This window comes from Cricetulus griseus, chromosome 2, assembly GCF_003668045.3.
Source record: "Cricetulus griseus strain 17A/GY chromosome 2, alternate assembly CriGri-PICRH-1.0, whole genome shotgun sequence".
Lineage (NCBI taxonomy): Eukaryota > Metazoa > Chordata > Mammalia > Rodentia > Cricetidae > Cricetulus > Cricetulus griseus.
In genome coordinates, this window is record NC_048595.1 from 398,975,049 (window position 1) to 398,997,475 (window position 22,427).

General features: G+C 39.1%; 1 protein-coding gene across 5 annotated transcripts in view; it reads right to left on the reverse strand.

The window, feature by feature from the left end:
• The window catches only part of LOC100764874 (cyclic AMP-dependent transcription factor ATF-7), an 85,923-nt gene extending 63,509 nt beyond the window's left edge, over positions 1–22,414 (reverse strand). The window contains exon 1 of one of the 5 annotated variants that reach the window (XM_027396711.2): positions 21,966–22,274. The gene's annotated coding sequence lies outside the window, so the exon portion shown is untranslated. The other 4 variants (XM_027396715.2, XM_027396716.2, XM_027396714.2 and 1 more) reach the window with 4 other exon arrangements.
• Positions 22,415–22,427: the final 13 nt, after the last annotated feature.

The window sequence follows — 22,427 nt, forward strand, 5'->3', positions numbered from 1 at the left end:
TTAAAATAAAATGTTAACATGACAGAATGAAGCTAGTAACAGAAAACCAAGCTTACAATAGAGGGCAAGGAGGTAATATCTCTCCTATTCTCTTATGAGTTACTTTTGGGTTAGAAACCAGTATTTCTGGTTATCTAATCAGTAATTCCACAACTAATCGGTGTTTAAAAGTGTAAGGTGCCCCATGAAATAGAAGGGGCTGCCTGGCCATCTTTCAGTGTGATAGGAACATGGTCTAACTATGAAGGAAACTGATGCTTCAGCCCTGCTGTAATGGAATAGACTCTGTATGTACATACGTATACACAGATTTATATCACATTTAGCCAGGATAAATTGCTTCAATAAATTCTGCTCCTAGGAGAGGCCAGCTCAAGCCGATGATTGGGTACTGGGAAATGAGAGCTTCATTCTTCTTCACATAGCCCCAGGACAACAAGGTTTTCTGGTTGGTTTGTTTGTTTTAAATACATTTAAAAAAACCAAATTATTTCTTAGTACTTTCCGAAACCATAACACAGTATCAAAAAATAATTAAATAAAAGCAAATAAATATAAAAACTATGGTCATTATGGCTGAAAACACAGATCATCTTTGGAAGGCAGATCATTCCTCTATGAGGAATCCCTAACTGCAGTGCCGTGAATAATTTCACTCCTAGCTCCAGAATCTGCTCTCCTAACATAGCCACAAGACCAGACCTTGGCTTAAAGGGTTCCTCTTATGTCTACTCTGATCAAGATACAAATGGACACAAGAATTAGGCAGAAGTCCTTACTATTATATGGATTATAGCACTTGGGGCTAAATTTTCTCCTTTATTGATTTATTAGAGGGAAGGGTTCTTTCTGGTAAGGTAGGGGAGCAGGAAGTGATTACATAAATTCTGGAACAATTTTCCTCAAGCCACAAATTTCAAACCTTCAAAAAAATGAGGATGATTATAATTTGGAATCTTTACTAAGAATGATATGAAAATTGTGCCTTGCTAAAAAAGCATTTAGGACAAAAAGCATTAAAATCTAACAGAAGTAAGCTTTTCTTTGGTCTTGAATGTTAAACTGGCAGCCACTAATAGGATTTCCTGCTTCTGTCCCAATTTGTAAGCTTTTGTTTCACCATTTTTACCCAACAGCGATCACAATGGGAGGAAGAAGTATTTCTTAAATGCCTAGTTATTCTTAAATCATCCCCCTATTCTCAGGTCCCTTGTCATTTTCATCATTTCTGCATTCAAGAAAATTTAAATATTTAACAATGTTAAGAATAATCTCTCTTCATTTAAAAAATTCCACTCACACCTTTTTAATTTTTTCCTTCATTCTCCATCTGCTACATCAATTGCGACACACAAAGAATGCTTTTGTTTATTTCTATATGACAAACAAAAAGCAACATATTTCAATAGAATTAAACAGATGGAGACAAAAAGTGAAATCTTGAATGATGCTGCTGCCACTCAATGTAAACTTAACTCACAGCTCATCTGTAATTCTACTGCTTGACAAGCAGATCATGTGTCTAGGCATGACACTCAGAGTACATTGTCTCCTTCCTGATCTATTTTTCAGGATGAAATGTAAGAACTTTATAGGACTAAACAATAAATGATGGGAGGAATATACAGCCTGAGAGATACTAACAAAAATAAGTAAGATGCTTAGGACAAAAAAACAAAAACAAAAACAAAGATGCATTAAAAGGTTATCCTTAGATGCCCAGGTCTACAGGGAAAAAGGCTCATGCACTGAGAGCAACCAAACGAGTAAAGGATACAATTAGGATTTGCCTAAAAGTGAAACTCATCTGAATGCTGGAAGACTAGTTAAGGAAAATCAAGTTTTAAGGCCAGTGAGATGATTCAGTCAGTAAAAGCACTTAATCTGAACTCAATCCCCAAAACAGAAGGTAGAAGGAAAAAATCAACTCCTGAAAGTTGTCCTCTGACCTCCATACGCACACCTTGGACATCCACACTCAAATATACATGCTAATAAAATATTTTTTAAAGCCAAAATTTAAAGATTTAAAATAGTATTTATGTATGTGAGTTCGTGTATGCTGTGTGTGTGTGTTTGTCTGCATGTTAGTACAGGTGTCCTCAGAGACCAGAGGTGTTAGATTCCCCTGTAGGTGGAGCGAGGGACAGTTGTGAGCCACCCAACATGGGAGCTGGGATCTTTATATACTAAAATATTTGTCATAGTAGTATGACCAACAAAAAATAGGAATTAAGTGCTGAAGGAAGCTAAATATAAATTAAGATACTACAACAGACTATATTTAAGATGTTAAGAATAACATTTTGAGAACTATTTAATGACATGAGAAAGCCATTAAATGAAAAAATAATATAAAATTATGGGGCTAGGGAGATGGCTTGCAGAAGGTAAAAGTATCTGCCATACAAGCCTGACAACTTGAGTTCAATTTCTGGAATCCATATGAAAAGAACAGTGGCATACATCTATAATCCCAACCTTTTATAAGATTGAAAGTAAAACCAGGAAAATCTACCAGAAGCTCAAAGGTCAACCAGTCTGGAGGACACCAATACAACAAAAGAGAACCAGTCTCAACAAGGTGGAAGGTGAACTCTGACTTCCGAAGGTTGCTGTGACATGCAAGTGTCGGCACTCATACAAACACACAAAATGAATGAATAAAAATTTAGATATGGGGGATGGAAAGATGGCTCAGAGGTTAAGAGCACTGGCTGCTCATCCAGAGGTCCTGAGTTCAATTCCCAGCAACCACATGGTGGCTCACAACCATCTGTAATGAGATATGATACCCTCTTCTGGCATGTAGGCATGCATGCAGACAGAGCACTGATACCTAAAAAATTACAGAAATAAAATGTTTTTTAAAAAATTTAGATAAATTTTCATATGCATTGTAATTCCAAATGCATGAAAAGAAGCAAGCAAAAAAAAATGTTTAAAAAAAGATAAAGAGGGCTGGAGAGATGGTTTAGCGGTTAAGAACACTGGCTGTTCTTTCTGAGGTCCTGAGTTCAAGTCCCAGCAACCACTTGTTGGCTCACAACCATCTGTAATGAGATCTGGTGCCCTCTTCTGGCCTGCAGGCAGACATGCAGACAGAATACTGTATGCATAATAAATAATCTTTTTAAAAAAAGATAAAGAATGGAGACTGGAAAGATGGTTCAGTGGGAAGAACATTTGTTTGCAGAGGTCTCAGGTTCAGTTCCCAGCATCCATATGGTGCCTCACAACCATGCATGCAAGTGGGACACATACATATACACAGGGAAAACACTCATACATATAAATAAATAATTCTTTAAAAAATAGATGAAGAAATCAATACAAAATGAATAATAAGTCTAACAGAACTGTATTCTAGATTACCTTCTTCTTTGTATTATTAGTATTCTCAAGTCTATAATGATCAGAAATTGCTTTTAATTGCAGTAAAGTGCTTACCACTCAAGCCTGAAACTTGAATTTGAATCCTGGAACACATGTAAAGGTGGAAGGAGAAAACCAACTTCATAGAGTTGTTCTCAGACCTCCACATGTGTACCATAGCATATGTGCCCCTCAACATGTATTATACATACACATAATAATATAACTGGAATAAAATTACAAATATATAATATAATCTAATAGTAAAAGAATGCTGATCTGCATGACTGAATAAAAAGCATGTCTTTGAGTTAAAAAAGAAAAAAAAAAGGCCTTTTACTTCTTAAACTATTCTAAAGCACTGAATAGTAAATTAAAGAGTCATATACAGTTCTATAAAGCATCAGTATCAACTGGAAAAATAAGTTCAAAAAGGACCATGAAAAAAGTCTAAAATTATATACTATCAGTTTCATATAGAAAACAACCAAGCAGTTCCAGGCAGCTCTTCCCTTTATTACCCATTTCAGAATCCCTGGTAAGAAATTATTACTTACAGTAATAACTAATCAGAAATGATTAGAAACTGTCCCTGACATGAATCTCTAAGGGAATGAAGGGAGCTAAAACTAAGCCTAGCAGGTACTGAACACAATTTAGTTTAGTTTTAAACAAGCTGGAAATTTTAAAACAGGTTCCAACTCTACACCTCCATTCCTTTATGACATTAATACAAAAAAGTATATATGAGAACAGTTCTCTGGGAAAAAACACAACAGTATACTATTGTTCAGACAAAAGAGAATTTAGCTGTTAGTAAACAAAGCTTACAAACACTGACATCTTAATCAATCTCAACAGTCTTTTTAAAATTACATATATATGCCATAATGCATGTGTGGTGGTTAGAGGACAACTTTTGGGAATAGGTTCTCCTTCTTCTATGTGGGTCCTGAGGACAGAACTCAGATTGTTAAGCTTGGTGGCAAGTATCTCTACCCACGGAACCATCTTTCCAGTTGCAGCCTTAACAATTTATCCTCCAAAAGGACACACTAATGCTCTGGTCTGCATGGTATCTAGAAAACCACCTAAGGAAACATATATAAACTGTGAAATTATAATGCAGGTTATGTGAGCCTCTAAACAGAGTATATACAAGTTTTACTAGGCAGTAGATTATTCGGGAGTTGAAATTTCAGCTTATTAATTCTGGGCTAATTTTCCATTGTATTATTTATCATCACCATAGTTCACCATAGATTATCTCACTAGTAGGATGATTTAAAACCACAAATACTACTACAATCTTAAACAAATTAGTCTTAGTGTTTCATATCAAAGTTTTACATTTGTATGTACATATGTCTATGGGAGTTGTGTATGTATGTCCTCATGTGGGGTGTGTGTGTACGTTCCTGTGTGCATGTGGAAGCCAGACTTCAGTGCCAGTGAGCACCAGGGATCTGCTAGTTTCCTCTGTCTGTGTCCTCCTCCAAAGCCCCAGCCAGGTAACAGATGTGTGCTGTCTCACCTGGCTTTTTACACAGTTTCTGGGGATCCAAACTCAGGTCCTCACGCTTGTACAGCAGGCACTTTACCAAATGAGACATCTACCCAGCCTTGTATTTATTTTTCATTTGTTTGAGATAGGGTCTCCCCATTTGGCCTAAAATTTGCAATCTGTCCTGTCTCTGCCCCCCATACACTGGGATTACAGGCTTGCACCACTACATCCTTCCTATATCTGGGTTTTGTGAAATTCTTTGCTAGAAGGTTTTTTTGGGGAAAAGCAGAGAGTTATAAAAAACTAGCAAATAAGGAACAAAGATGTTGAGGCTAGGAAGGTATTTGTTCTCACATACTCCAAACAAGAATAACAAAAATTTTGTACCTTCTGAAAGTTATATGAAATGTGCATGTTATACAACTACTTACTTATAGCTGAATTGTGTACTTCAACAATTTAGCACCTAACCTAGCACCTTACCCTCTGGGTAACCAAAGGGATAATTCACATCCCAGGGTCCTAAAGAGGATGGAGTAGTACAGACATAGATTTCCTCACACTATTAATAATAGCATTTGATTTAAAATTAATGAATTGTTTATTTCTGGAATTTTCCTTAATATATTCAGTTGATAAAGATAACTGTGTTTCAGTAAAAAAACCAAAATTATGAATAAGGAAATAGATACTATAATGTTATATTTTAAAATTAAGCATGATATTTTCTTGTAACTATTTTAAAATTCAAGATCTATCAACAGCATATATTAAATACCAGGAAACTTCAGCTCATGGACCTAATCTTTCAGTCTGCCACCTATCTTTGTATGGTCTATAAGTCAAGAATAATTTTTAAATGGTTGAAAAATCAGAAAGACTATTTTATGATACATGAAATTTATATGAAATTCAATTTTAGTGCCTATAAAAAAGTTATAGAGCTGGGGACATATCTTAGTGTAGAAAATTGCCCAGCCTACACAATGCTCTATATTTGATCTCCAGAAACCCCTCCCACAAATTATATTAGAACATATTTGTGCTTATTCATCAATATGTCATCCAAGTCTACTTTTGTGTTAGAATGGCAGAGTTGAGTAAGTATAACTCAGACCTCATGCCACAAAGTCTACCATATTTATTGTCTGGCCCTTGTCCCCTAAACCCAAAATACATGGTTAAATAACATATTTTAACTAGGGAGAATATCAGAATTTATATGTTAATTATTAATACATAAATACTAAGTCATTTATAATGTATCTAAGTATTAACTTCTTTTTGTTTGAATTTTCAAATTTTTAAAATTACATGTTTGCTTGTTTTTCTGTAAAGTTAAGAGGGCTACACTATGGCTCAGCAGTTAAGAGCATTTGTTGCTCTTGCAGAGGTCCCAGGCTCAGTTCCCAATACCCACATGGTAGCTCACTGCACCCACCTGTGACTCTAGTTCCAGAGGATCTGACGCCATTTTCTGAACCCCATGGGCACTAGACATGCACATGATGCACATATATACATGCAGAGAAAATACTCATACACATAAAATAAATCTGAAAATAACTAACTAAATAAAGTTGAGATAACACAATAGTTTTTTAGCATTGCAGAATCACTTGGGTACCTTGTGAAGAAATATAGATTCCTAGGACTCCTTTATTGTTCTTAGCACTGAGGCCCAAGAACTTACACAGTAATTCCAAGATTTAGGAGGGAACCTGAGGCAGGAGAATTACAAGTTTGAGGTTGTTCTGGATTACAAAGTGAGTCCTCGGGGGCCCATGAGACGCTTCTTTGGGCAAAAACACTTGCCAGGTATTCTGGTTAGTTTTAACTGTGAACTGGACACAGCCTGGAATAATTTGAGAGGACAGCCTTAACTAAGGAATTGCCTAGATCAGAATGGCCTTTGGGTATGTCTGGGGTCAGGGTTGTCTTGACTGTTACTTGATAGCTCATTGTGGGAAGTATCATCCCTAGGCAAGTAGCCCTGAACTGTGTAAGAAAATTAGCTGGGTGCAAGCTGGTTTGCAAACCAGCTAACAAGCAGTGTTCTTCATGGTTCCTGATACACTCGTTTGGCTATGAAGTAAGTTGCTTGGTTGGAGATAATGCTGTGTGAAATAGCAAACATGCCACCCTTCAAGTTCCTGCCTTGACTTACTTCAATGAGTAACTGTGTTATCTACTCCCAAGATACAATAGTCAAAGTATCTATCACAGCAACAGAAATTAAACTAAAACAGAGAGTAAGTTTGACAACCTGAGTTCAATCCCCAGAACTCATATCGGAGAGAACCAACTCCCCAAAGTTGTCCATTGACCTTCGTAAATGCACTGTAGTGCATGCATGTACATACACAGCATCATAAAATATATATATATAACTTAAAAACAAAACCAAACTCGGGAGGCAGAGGCAGGCGGATATCTGTGAGTTCGAGACCAGCCTGGTCTACAAGAGCTAGTTCCAGGACAGCCTCCAAAGCCACAGAGAAACCCTGTCTGGAAAAACAAAAAACAAAACCAAAGTGAGTCTGTGTGTCCTTCTTATGTGATACAGAGTGGGGAGTGTTGTTGAGAAATGTGACTCAGTTGTAGAGTACTTACCTAGCACTTCTAAGGTGCTGGGTTCAATCACCAACAACATACAAATGAAAATAAAATTGTGTATGATTTCGGTGTAGCTAATGAGGCATAACTAGGATGGGCCCTAATTCATCAAAAAATAAAATGAAACAGGGATGGTCAATTGGCAAAGTGCTTGCCCAGCATACCAAAAAGCTCTAGGTTCAATCCTCATAAAACCACAAACCAGATGTGGTGGCACAGCCCTGAGAGTTGGAGACAGGAGGAACAGGAAGTTCAAGTTCATCCTCAACTACATATGGGGACTTGAGGATGGCTTGGGACTACCCAAAAAAAAAAAAAAAAAAAAAAAAAAAAAAAAAAAAAAAAATAACTGGAGTAAAAATAAAAATACCTTGGGAAATTCTGATGACCACTGTTTGAGAATTATTAGGCAAGTTGAAAAGCTTCTAACTCTTCCATTTGAAAAGCAGCTGTATTCTCAAGTTTGTAAGGCAGCAGTTCTCCAAGTGGCTCCAGGGTCACTTATGGCTCTCCAAGATTCTTTCAGAGAGCTCATGGCAGTTAAAAACTCACAAGTATGGGGCTGGAGAGATGGCTCAGAGGTTAAGAGCACTGACTGCTCTTCCAGAGGTCCTGAGTTCAATTCCCAGCAACCACATGGTGGCTCACAGCCATCCATTATGAGATCTGGTGCCCTCTTCTGGTGTGCAGATATACATGGAAGCAGAGTGTTGTATACATAATAAATAAATCTTTAAAAAAAAAAAAAGCTCATAAGTAAAAGATCTACTTAAAGAGCAAGACAGACTAACACATTTCAATGAGGCAGTATTAGAAGTTCACAGAAGTGGTCTCAGGTCACACACTGTAACTTTTAAGAAATTTAAGAAATAATTTTCTTTATTTTGGCACCATATCAAAGGAAGCTACAACTACCTAAAAATAATCTTTACTTTTTCTGTTACACATATGTATGATCTTGTTATTCATATACTTAAAGCAAAACAACATATCTTAACAGCCTGAATGCAGAAGCAAGTATGAGAAACCAGATGTTTTCTGTGAAGCCAGATATTAAAGCAATCTGAAGCTTTTCTCTTATATTTTTCTTTTTATGTATCGGTGTATGGTGTACACACATGCATGGGGAGGCTTGAGGACAACCTTTCAATCCACCTTCTTCTGCCTCCCAAGTGCTGGAATTAAAGATGATACCATGCCACCAACTAGATTTATTCAGTGCTATGGAATTAGGCAAGTCCTTTACAGAGTTTCATCTTCAGCCTTATCCCCTCCCACTCCCCCACAATACAGACACAATTATTTTTGTTATAGTATAATGAGTTTGTTATTATTTTTAAAAATTATATTTTAATCTCTAATAAGCATCAGTAGATAGTAAATCCTCAGTAACTATTTTTTTTTTGGGGGGGGGCTACAGGGAAGGGGACGTGACTGAGACTAGGTCTGACTCTGTAGCCCAAAATAGCCTGGAACTTACTACGTATCCCATGCTAGCTTTCAGCTTCCTTTTTTTTTTTTTTTAATTTTTTAAAAAAGATTTTATTTATTTATTTATTATGTGTACAACATTCTGCTTCCATGTATATCTGCACACCAGAAGAGGGCACCAAGTCTCATAACAGATGGTTGTGAGCCACCATGTGGTTGCTGAGAATTGAACTCAGGACCTCTGGAAGAGCAGTCAGTGCTCTTAACCTCTGAGCCATCTCTCCAGTCCTTCAGCTTCCTTTTTTAAAATTTTTTTTTTGGTTCTTCAAGACAGGGTTTCTCTGTGTAGCACTCACTGTCCTGGAACTCACTAAGTAGACCAGGCTGGCCTTGAACCTAGAGATCCACCTGCATCTGTCTCCTGAGTGTTAGGATTTAAGGTGTGGGCCACCACTGCCTGTCTTTAGCTCTTAATGCTTCTCTTGCCTCAATCTCCCATTACAGGCATGTACCATCATGTCCAGGTGAAAGGATTTGTACTGAGACAAAAAAGTTGCAGATACAATGCCATAAGAAATACAGAAGTCTTCCAAGATGGCTCAGCAGGAAACTGTACTTGCACCAAGCCTGACAATCTGAGTTTAATCCTAGGACCCACATGGTGGAAGGAGAGAACCAAGTTGTTCTTTGACCTCCACATTGTGACACTAAATAAATTAAAATGTATTTTTAAAAAACAGAAGAGTAGTGCAGTAACAACACAGAATAACCAACAGAATGTTTAAGTTAATGTCTGCATTTGGTTTTCAGACATGTAAGGACAGGTTTAACGACAGCCAGCTAAGTGTACCAAACAGTTTTGTAGCAGATGACAGAAAAGAGATGCCACTAATAGGCTGAATCAGAAGTTATGTAATTCATGGTCAATGCTTATAGCTGATCTGGAAGCAGGTTTATAAAAGTCAAAGATCTGACTCAAGGTTTTTTAGTTTTTTTAAGTTTTCAAACTTAATTTTTAAAAACACATTTAATTTATGTATATGAGTATTTTGTCTGCACAACATGTGTCTCTAGTAACTGTAAAGACCAGAAGAGGTTACTGAACTCCCTGGAGCCAGAGTTACAGATAGTTATGAACAAGTGTTCTTAACTTTCATGCCATTTCTCCAGCCCTAACTAGAAATTTTAAGATTCAGGAAACTACTTTGAGCTATCCTCAGAAATGATAATGGGGTCGGGGAGCTACACTGTGTTAAAATGGCAGTTGGGCCTGGTGACTTATATGTGGTCTACATAGCAATAGTAAGTTCCACACCATTATTATTAATTAGTAATAATTAATAAAATGACAGCAAGAAGCAAAAGTAGAAACAAACTGGATGTGGTGGCACACACCTTTAATTCCAGCACTTGGGAGGCAGAAAAAGGCAAATCTTTTTGAGTTCAAGGCCAGCTTTTTCTACATAGCAAGTTCCAGGCCAGCCAGGGTCACATGGTAAGACTCCATCTAAAAAAAAAAGGGGGGGGGGAGACAGACACAAAGAACATTTATTCATCTTTGACTTCAATGTATATTTTAGTGTTTTGGGGTTTGTTTGGTTTTTTAAAATGTGGTTTAACTTTTTTTTAAATGTGTAGAGGTATTTTGCTTGCATGTACACTTGGGATACCATGTGCATGCCTGGTGCTGACAGAAGCCCAAAGAGGGCATCAGATCCTGTGGACCTGGATTTACAGACAGTTGTGAGCCACCACGCCAGTGTTGGAAATCAAACCCAGGTTCACCAGAAGAGCAACTTAACTTGCTCTTAACCACCAAGCCACCTCTCCAGTTCCCAGTTTAAATTTTTAATTTATTTTTAGTGCTGAAGTGCAAACCCAGGGCCTCAATCATGCTCAGCAAATGCTCACTGTCTAGCTATACTTCTAGTTCTCTCAATGTGCATTTAGCGGTAGAATTATTCTTGGAAACTGGTAAAATGTTAATAAAGAAAATACAAAGCCAGGTGTGATGGCACAAGCCTATAATCCTAAATAGAGGTGGAGGCAAGGGGATCATGAGTTCAGTACAAGACTGGGCTACACAGTGAAATCCTTTCTCAAAAACACAAACAGGCTGGGAAGATGGTGCTGTTGGTAAAGTGAGTGCTGGGCAAACCTGGACCTGAGTGCAGATCTCCAGCACTCACATAGAAGCAGGGTGAGGCACTACATGTCTGTAACCAGAGTTCTGGGAACATGGCGGGAGGGGTAACTGGGGACAACAGGTCTTTGGAGCTCACTGGCCAGCCAGTCTAGACAACTGGTGAGCTTCAGTTTCAGTGAGACACATTCCTCCTCAAAATATAAAGTGGAGGGCAATAAAGGACATTGACTTTTGACCTCCACAGGCATATTTGCAAACACAGGAACACAAACATACACCACATATACAGACAAAACACAAATAAAAACTATACAGAAACTTTGTCCTGTCCAGGTATGGTGGCATATGGGCATATGACTAACCCCAGTACTAGGCAGACAAAAGCAGAAGGATCCCAACTTAAGAGGCTAGCCTGGAATACACAGGAGGTTCCAGGATAGCTTGAGCTGGCTCTACAACATGATCCTGTTTCAATAAATAATAAATAAGTAAAATTTGTTTTGTTTTGCTATCCATTTTCAGATAAAGTATGATTCCCTAAAACAAAAATAATCAACACAGTGTCTCAAGTATCCCATGATGGCCTCAAGTTCATTACCTAAGCCCAGGGTGGCCTCAAACTTTAATTTTCCTGCCTCTACCACCCAAGTACTGAGATTATAGGCATCCCTACCACTCTGTGTTAGAGAACAAACCCAGGCCTGTAAGCATGATAAACTATCACTCTACCAATTAAGCTACTGCCTCCATCCATTCCCCCTTTTAGATTGGGTTTTGCTGTATTTTCTAGACTAGTCTTGAACTTGAATTCTTCTTGAAGCATCAGCTACCCAAGTAGCCGAGATTATAGGCATGGACCACTGTGTCAGGTTCTAAACGTTGATCTTTAAGGACCAATTTTAAATTCTTATGATTTAGAAAAAGAAACACCTGTGCCATGGTAGCACATGCCTTTAATCCCAGCACTTGAGAGGCAGAGGCAGGCAGATGGATCTCTGTGAGTGTGAGGCCAGCCTAATCTACAGAGTGACTTCCAGGACAGCCAAGGCTACACAGAGAAACCCTAGCTTGAAAAACTTAAAAAAAAAAAAAAAAAAAAAAAAAAAGGAAAGAAAAGAAAAACAAACAAACATAACAGTTTTTGGGTTGTTTTATGTGGGGGTTGTTTGTTTTGTAGAGATTTTTTTGTTTGTTTTGTTTTGTTTTGTTTTTGGCTTTTCCAGACAGGGTTTTTTTCTGTATAGCCCTGATTGTTCTGGAACTCACACTATAGACCAGGCTAGCTTCAAACTCACAAAGATCCACCTGCCTCTACCTCTCCAGTGCTGAGATTAAAGGTGTGTGCCAACAGTGCCAGACACAGAAGTTGGTTTTTTTAAGATTTATTTTTATGTATATGTTTTTAAATTTCTATTTAGTGTGTGTTTTGCACGTATGAATGTATACCACATGACCAGAGGGGCTCACTGGATCCCCTGAAACTGGAGTTATATTTGGTTGTGAGCCACCATGTGGGTGCTGGAAATCAAAGCCAGTTTTTCACAAAAGCAAGTGCTCCTAACTGATGAGCCATCTCTTTAGTCCCATATGGGTGTTTCTCCTACATGTATGTTTGTGTACCACATGTTTGCCTGGTGTCAACAGAGGCCAAAAGACAGCATCAGATCCCCTGAAGCTAGAGTTACAGACTGTTTTAAGCTACCAGATGGGTGCTAGGAATCAAAACTGGGTCTTCTGGAAGCTCGGTCAATGCTCTTAATTGCTTATCATCTTTCTAGCCCATTGTGGGTTTTTTTTTTGGAGGGGGTGTTTGACTAGGTCTCAATCTGAGGCACAGGATGGTTTTGTGCTCACTACACAGATAGCCCAGGCTGCCTCAAAACCCCCCAAATTCTTCCTGTTTCCTGAGTTAAAATTACAGGCTAAAATTATAGGCCTGAGCCATCAAGCTGGCCTGGACTTTAAGACCTCAATATAAGTTTTGTTCTGGGTAGGAAAAAGTCATAATACTGCACAATGATAACTAGGGAGATCAGAAGTTCTAGAGAAATGATCTATTAATATTCTCTAAGTCTACACATTCATTTGTAGCACAGGATCTACCTGGGGATATTTCAACACTCAATGACTAGCATGTACCAGTTTCACACAGTATTAGCAAACCATGCTTGAACAAAGCTTTAAAAAGTAAGTTCATTAAAAATGGTGTTATTGAATCTATGTTAGTATCAGAAATTTATTAAAGTAAAACCAATGAAATATTACTTCAGTTTGATGGTTTAATAAATACTGGCAGGAAATCTGGTTTCATCACAAACCATTTTTAGCAACCCTCCATTCTATTCAATAAAGCTTGATTTTATAGTCAAACATGTTCTTGTTCCAAAAAGAAAGGTTGTTAGACTGAGAAGAAGCTTCAGTGGATAAGAATTGCATAATCACGGGCTGGAGAGATGGCTCAGCAGTCAAGAGCACTGACTACTCTTCCAGAGGACTCAGGTTCAATTCTCAGCATACATGTGGCAGCTCACAACTTTATGTAACTCCAGTTCCAAGGGATCTGGCACCCTCACACCAATGCACATAAAATTAAATAAGTTTAAAAAATTAAATAAGTTATATTTTAAAAAAAAGAACTGCATACACATAAGGCCCTAAGTTTGGATCTCTAGCACCCAGGTAAAAAGCCGGATATAGCCATGAGCCTGCAACCCCTATACAAAGAGAGTGGTGAGGAGATAAACTAAGCTGGAAGAAGGGAGAGACAGGGAGATAGCAGAGGCTTGCTGGTAAGCTCCTAGTACAATGAGTCTCTGTCTGAAGGGAATAAGGCAGAGAGTCATAGGGGAGGACATCTGATGTTTACACACATACATCATGCACACACAACTTTTTTAAAAGATGGCTTGTGGTGGTGGTAGTTTTTGGTGTTAGAGACTGAACATGGGACCTTGTACATGCCACGCAATGGGTCCTCCTTCTGAGACACATTCCCAGACTTTCCCTGTTTTGTTTAATCTGAAAAAACAAAAAGCATTGTTTTCACTGTAACATATGTCCCAAATAAAATCTGACAAGCCAGGGCTAGAGAGATGGCTCAGTGGTTACAAGCACTGACTGCTCTTCCAGAGGCCCGGGGTTCAATTCCCAGCACCCACATGGCAGCTCACAACTGTCTGTAACTTCAGTTCCAGAAGACCTGACACTCATAGAGACAAACATGAAGGCAAAACACCAATGCACATAAAATAAAAATAAATTAAAAAAAAAAAGACTTCTCCACCTCTGTTTTCAAATATATGAGAACATTTAGGGTTGAAGTTGACAAAAGATGAGAAAAAGCAACAGAACTCTAAGTTTGTAATGAGTTTTGTCTTAAACACAACATTTTATAAGACTAGAATACTGACCTTGGGTTTTGTTAGGAACCTCTCCTGAATGCCAGCTTACAAAGCTTTTGTAAAAAAAATTTATTTGTTTTTATGTGCATTGGTGTTTGTTTTGCCTGTGGAAGGGTGTTGGGTCCCTTGGAGCTGTAGTTACAGAGAGTTGTGAGCTACTAAGTGGGTGCTGGGGATTTAATCTGGGTCCTCTACAAGAGCAGTCAGTGCTCTGAACCACTGAGCCATCTCTCCAGGCCCAGCTTACAAAGTTTTAAGAATAAAATGTTTATCTTCTCATATAGCAATTCTGTCTTGTTTTGACCTAGGATCTCCTAGGATGACCTTGATCTCCTGTCTACACCTCTCAAATTCAGGGATTATAGGCATGTACAGCTAGCAGTGCTGAGGATGGAACTCAGGGCTTCATTAATGTATGCAAGCATTGACTGAGCTCAGTACATCCCTAGCTCCATAAAACCTTCTTTAATTTTTTTTAAATTATTATTATTTTTTTTCTCGAAACAGGGTTTCTCTGTGTAGCTTTGTAGACCAGGCTTTCCTTGAACTCACTGCCTCCTGAGTGCTGGGATCAAAGCCATGTGTCAACTACTGCCTGGCTAACCTTCAATTTGTAACACTCATCATATCCCTCTCCAAGGAAGCAAGATAGCAAATGCTTACTTTCAAAAACTGAACTAATTTTTGCTTCATCACAAACACAGGCAGACAGACAGACAGACAGACAGACAGACAGACAGACACAGACACACACACACACACAGACACACACACACACACACACACACACACACACACACACACACACACACACACACACACAGACACACACGGAAAAGTTTGTAAATAAAAGAACAAGTAAGGTAAGGAAACAAAACACTATGATTTAACAGGAAAATAAAACCACCAAACATCCTTTCAAAACAAAAGTGTCCACCAGGGAAATACTAAAAAGAAAATATCATGATGAAATATTTTTAAGACATGAAATGATCCAATGCAAAATCTTTGTTGTTGGATTTTGTTTTGCTTTTAGTTCAAAGACATGATTATTCCTTATTATTTATGTTCCTTTCCTTTTTTTTTCTTTTTAATCCACTCCCACTGGGTCAGCAGAACCATGTCAATTTCATTTCCTTTACAATCTGTTTTTCTTCCTGATTTTTCAACAGTTCTTTGATCTGAGCTTCTATTTATATATGTTTGGACTAAAGAAGACCTGAAATGTGACCAAGATTACCATGCTTTCCAAGAGAATCCAGAACAAACTGTATTCAAAGGATGAACAGGGAAACATACTTTCTGAAAACATTCCCAATTCCAATCCCTTATGGCATTCTACTGAAATTAGCACAAACATTTCAGTTCACATTTTTTTTTTTTTAAAGACAAGATTTTATATAGTCCAGGCTGGCCTGGAACTTGATATGTAGATTAGAGTAACCATGAATTTCATATCTTCCTGCCACCATCTAGAGTGCTAGGATCATAGGTATGTACCACCATACTCTTAGTTCATGAGGCGTGGGGAATTTAACTCAGAGATTCCTGCATACTAGGTGAGTACTCTACCAACTGAGCTACATTCCCAGTACAATTTGTAATTTTACATAATGAAAGTGAAAACTAAAACCCCAAAAGAGGAAGGTACTTAAAAGATGTATTCATCAACTAAAATTGCTCAAACATAAATTCAACTGTCAAGTCTAAAATTAACACACAGTAAAGTTGTTGGCTGCCAATATAAAGACTTTATTATCTAGATAGTCTCTGATGATCTAGCTGGAGTGTAGCACCATTTCTCCTCTTGAATGAGGACTACCACACCTTGAAACTTTAACTGTAAATGGAAACTATGTATGCTTGTGTTCATCGCTGGCTAGTTTATATTCCAAACAAAAGATAACAAGAGGTCTAAACTAGAAATGTTAAAATTATAGGGAAGATGCAAGTAACTAACTGTTCCACAGACAAGAGCTTTTAATTTTCTGATTTCTAACTTAAAATGTCTGGGGAAAGTTTTGCTTCAAGAGTTACATTTAATGACAAGGTGGAGGGGTGGGATTTTAAAAGCTACTATAATTAACACTTTCAGTCATTACACAATCAAAAAGAAACTGACACAAGGGAGGTAGAATAAGGAAACTGTAGACTGATGGAATAGATACTATTTCCCAGGAAGAGTCTAAAAAGAACTGAACAGATTGTTCAGTTCTATCAGCAAGTCATACAGTGATCTATAAACGTTAGTATAAAGCTAGGCTTGGTGGCATATGGACTCCTTTAACCTAGCACTCAGTACTCAGAGGTAGGTGGATCTCTGAGTTCCAGGCCAGCCAGGACTACAGAGTGAGACCCTGTCTCCAAAAAAAAAAAAAAAAAAAAAAAAAAAAAGAGAGAGAGAGAGAGAAAGTAAACAGTAGCCAGGCTGTGTAGCGGCACACACCTTTAATCCCAGCAGAGGCAGGCGGATCTCTGTGAGTTCAAGGCCAGCCTGGTCTCCAGAGCGAGTACCAGGATAGGCTCCAAAAGCTACACAGAGAAACCCTGTCTTGAAAAACAAAAACAAAAAAAACAAACCAAAACAAAAAAAGTAAACAGTAATTACAATACCTAACTTTATATTCTCATTCTCTGCCCCCATCCAGCGGTCACTAGCCTAGGAATTCAAGGATGTCTGAGACAGAAAATAATTGTATTTGTAAAGTTTTTATTTACATCTAAAAAATTAACTAAAAGAGGTCTAAGGCTAGGTTCAATTCCGTACTGGGGAAGAGAGGAAATCAATTACACATTAGACTAAGAATACTGGCTGAAGCCCTGTGGTGGCAGCACACGCCTTTAATCCCAGCACTCAGAAGGCAGAGGTAGGTGGATCTCTGAGTTTGAGGCCAGCCTGGTTTACATAGTGAGTTCCAGGACAGCCAGGAATGTTACACAGAGAAATCCTGTCTTGAAAAACAAAAACAAAACAAACAAACAAAAAAAACCTGAGTTGAGATTTTTCAGCCTGGTATGGAATCATGCCTTTATAATCTAAGCACTGAGAAGAGTCAGACTCCTGGAGCTCACTGGCCACTCAGCCTAGCTAACTGGTGATCTCCAGGCTCAGAGGACCCAGTTTAAAGTGGAAAAGAAGTTAAGTGATAGAACAAATACCCAGTGCCCTCCTGTGGCCTTTGTGCACATACCCTACCACATACACACACTCACATGCACCACACACAGTAAAAATTAAAACACGATCATCTGTTAAGGATTTTTAATATGAGGTGTTTTCACATATGAATACATTACCAAACAAATCTACTAAGGAGAAGGCAACATTTAAAAATAAGGACATATCAGAGAATCTTAAAAACTGTTGGAGCTGGAGAGATGGCTCAGCAATTAAGAGCACTGGATGTTCTTCCAGAGGGCCAGGTTCAATTCCCAGCACCCACAAGGCAGCTCACAACTTTCTGTAACTCAGACATACATGCAGGCAAAACGCCAAAGCACACGAAATAGAAGTAAATATTTTTAAAAATTCATAAAAAATGCAAATAAATCAAGAAAAATCATTGCTTTAATATTTTATAAGTATTTATTATTATGTATCTGGATGTATGATGTGTGTGTACAGGCCTAAGTGCCATAGCACACACATGGAGGTCAGAGGATGACTTTGTGCAGTTTTCTCTTTCTGCCTTATCTTAAGGTGAGGTCTGAGAATTGATATAACTCAGGCCATCAGGCTTGCATGATTAGGCAGCAAGCACTTTTACCCTCTGAAGCCATCTCACTAGCCCTTCTTTAGCTTGTTCTTAAAGTAAAAGGAAGACTTTTTCATGAACTCCAAAATTGCAGAAACATTAAAAAAAAAATCTGAAGAAGTTAGCATTTAAAAAAATAAACATTTCTCTTTTTTTAGCAAAAGTCTCATTTGTTTTTCTCAAAGAAACAAAAGATGCACTTTCATGTCAGGACCTTCATCAAGAAATAGAGGCAATTATATTCCAGTCTGTCCAAAGAAGAGTTGTCTTGTTAAACACTTGAAAGACAGTGCCATTTGCTCTGCCTAAAACTCCCTTATAAGGTAAAGACTCCTCCTTACCAGGCCTGGATAGGAAATGGTGGCACTCTCCCCTCTACAGCCCAGGAAAATCTAAGCCTTAATATTCACAAAACAATCTTCTGAGAGCTTCAGAACAGCTGCATTCAGGCACAGCCAGGGACTTTACTTTAGGCAAAAGAGTAGTGTAAGAGTTGATTTCAAAAATAACTTTGGTTATTTTTGAAGTTAGAAAAAGGGCCAGGCGTTGGTGGCACATGCCTTTAATCCCAGCACTCGGGAGGCAGAGGCAGGCGAATCTCTGTGAGTTCCAGGACAGCCTGGTCTTCAGAGCGAGTGCCAGGATAGGCTCCAAAGCTACACAGAGAAACCCTGTCTTGAAAAACCAAAAAAAAAAAAAAAAGGAAAAGGGACAGGAGGTGGTAGCACACACCTTTGATCCCAGCACTTGGGAGGCAGAGGCAGGCAGATCTCTGTGAGTTCATGATCTACACAGCAAGTTTTAAGACAGCCAGGGCTACACAGAGAAACCCTGTTTGTGGGGGCATGGGGGACAGGGGCGGCCATGACGACAAGATACAATAACAGTAACATTTTAGCTCTTGTAAGCAAAATATTTTTAAATTCTATAAATTAAAACTTAGATCCACTATAAAGTTCAAGATACTGGTGGCTTCCTCTGCCTCTATCAAACTTTCCTGGCAAAATAAAAATAAAAGCCACTTAAATCCAACAATTCATACCTGCCCAGTTCAATATTAATGAAGGAAAATAATCTTACTGACTAGTGGGATTTTAAATTTAAGCCATAACTTAACAATTTCTATCAATTTTTCAATTCTCTCTCTCCCTCCCTCCCCCTCCCTCTCTCTCTCTCTCTCTCTCTCTCTCTCTCTCTCTCTCTCTCTCTCTCTCTTTTACAGGCCATGTAGACACAAATGATTTTGGCTCTTGCCTCCACTTCTCCAGTGATGGGATTACAAGTGTTCACCACCATGCCTAATTTTATGTAGTAAGAGAGCTCATACTTGCTCATCAAGCATTCTACCTACTGATCTACATATCCAGGACCTAATGTCTATCTTTCTCCCAGATGAGAACATTGCCCAAGAGAGAAAAAAAAAATATTGCACTTAAGAGTGTTCAACTTAAAGCCATCTCAAATTCTAGATTGGAAAAACAAAATAAGGAACTTTGTTTTCTCACTGGATTTTCTTTTGAGGGAGGAGGGGAAGACTATTGCCTGGAAAACTGAAAATTCTTCTGAATGTACAGTAGCAATTGATTAGTCTCAATGTTTTTGTAGGGACAATTTCTAACCAGGGGAAAATGCTTCAACTGGCTGTTGAAAAACAAAGGTTAATACAAAACCACATGGTCTGAGATTTCTTTATTAGTAGTACTTCAATTCTCAAAAGCAAAAGAGGCTGAGTTTTAACTCAGTGGTAGAGTACTTGCCTGGCATGCACAAAGCCCAGGTGAAAGTTCCAACTCCAGCACCATTACGACCCCCCCCACACACACACACTCTTTCTAGCTCATGCCAAAAATGGAGGGGTGGGTCAGACAGACAGAAGGAATACAGTCTGTGCGTTAGCAAAGAAGTTATTGATTAGCTTTATGAGTCTAGCTTATTATCAAAATGATATACAATTACCAAACAAAGGGCAATGTCCTGTTCCTTTTCTGTACAGAATTAAGAACAAACTGGTAATACTACTTCGTATACTGCCAAACTTTTCTTTAGCTTCTTTTCTTACAGTCATGTTAAATTTCGCAATAGCTTCCACTTACTTTATATCCCCCATGTTAAAAAATAAATTGTGTTTGAGTTACTCAACACTTGCTTTAAAATATTATGATAGCTCTTTAGTGTCTAAGTTGGATGCAAAGAAAGCATGGGGAAATGTTCAATTTTATTCACACCATTTAAAATATTAAGAGGGTACTGGGGATGTAGCTCAGTTGGTGCAGTGCTTTTGTAGCATGCACAAAGCCCTGGATTCAATCCCCAGCACCACATAAACTGATAAACTGGGCATGGGAATGAATGCCTGTAATTTCCAAAGCCAGTATGGGCTACAAGACATGCTGCATAAAACACGGGGGGGGGGGGGGGGGGGCGGCTAAGAATGTATCCTAGATGGTAGAGTGCTTACCTAGCTTTCATACGACCCTGAGTGCTCAGTCCCTAGTACAACATACACTGGACATGGTGACACACACCTATAACCCCAGCACTTGGGAGATGGACAAGGGAGGATCAGGAGTTCAAGGTCATCCTCAGTTACCTCAGTTTGCAGTGTACCTGGGTTGCATGAGACCCTGTCTCAATTAATAAATAAGAACTTATATAAACAAGATAATTAAGACTAAGCTCAATCATTTAATTAAGAATTAAATAACTCTTAATGAATGAAAGGGAAAAGCCACATTTAAGGAAACAAACTTTGTTAGTGTTTAGAGATCTATACAGGTTCTAAAGAAATTATACTACTGAAAAAACATAGGAAACAAATGAGTTCCTGAAAAAAAAAATTTCTACACATCTCCACAAATCTCTTCATATGAGAGATACTAAAACACCCTCTGCAGAAAACAAAGTTAGTAAAGTAGTAGCACGGGAATCTGGGTAGGAGGTGCCTGGGTAGTAAACACCCCAGTGAGAGAACATAACAAGCATTTGAGAGAAACATATAACTCCCTACGGGTCTCCAAGTTGGGCCGCCGAAGTCCCAGGCCCACATCCCTGTGTTTTGAAAGAAATGAAACTTGGAAACGGAATACTGGAAAAAAAAGAAAATAAGAGCAGTGTACTATTTTTCCTCATCTCAACCCTTATGCCAGCATTTTGGTTGGCTGGTCACCAGACTGGGTGCCATATCCACCAAAAACACTAAGCAATATCCCGGACCGCCTTCCGACTAAAGACCCAGGCTAAGAGTATGTCAGCGGCTGTCTCTTCTCCAAATACCCCCCTTACCTCTAGACTGCAGACTATGACTGAAGCGATGCCTTCTAGCAACTCAATCCACTCAACACTGTCTTCCTACACTCATCCACTCACTCTCTCCAAATCCAGACTTTCTGATACCACGTCTCTGCAAATTATTCTCAGGAGCTCAATCGAGACGCCAGGACCCTCGGTTGCAACGCTCCACCTCGACGTGCTTTTCAGCCGAACAACGCATGCTTCCACCTGAGCGGGCTCTCCATGTCACCCAAACCTACCTACTGCCCATTACCTTTGCCTTTTCCAGTGCCAAGCCCTAACCCCACTTTTAGGGAAACCTTGAGTACTTCAACCTAGTTCAGCAGTCCTTCTCTCTCTTCTAGTCCAAGATCCTTCCATTAGACTTCCACTAGACTCGGCTTCCCTCGGGATTCAACCCCCCCTTTTCCTCGCCACGCCCTGTGCCCCCCGGGGCTACTTACCCCAAGTTCTCCCCACACTTCAGTCCTCTGGCCCCGCCTTCCTCCAAAAGGAAGGAGGCGGGAGAAGAGAAGAGGGCGGCACTCCGCAAGGTAAAGGCGATCTCCCATTAGCGCTCATGGCCGCCAATTGTGGCTTCCTTCTCGCTTATTGGTTGTCTTTACACTAGGCCCCACCCTCTTCCTCAGACAGGCCCGGCCACCGCCTCAGCGCCCCCGTCCAACACAGACTGGGAGGGGAGACCCCGGCCCGGGACGCTGGGACTGGCCAGAGTGGAAAGGGAGACTTCTGTCAGACCACGGACCGGCTAATGTTAACAGGACTCACCCGCTGGTAGCTCCGGCGCCTCCCGCCCGCCCGCGCTCGGTCCCACAATCTGTCTCCTGCTCCTCCTTTCCCCCCTCAGCGGAGCAGATACTTTCCTCCCGTCCGGCCAGGCGTGTTCACTTCTCGCGAGAAGTGGG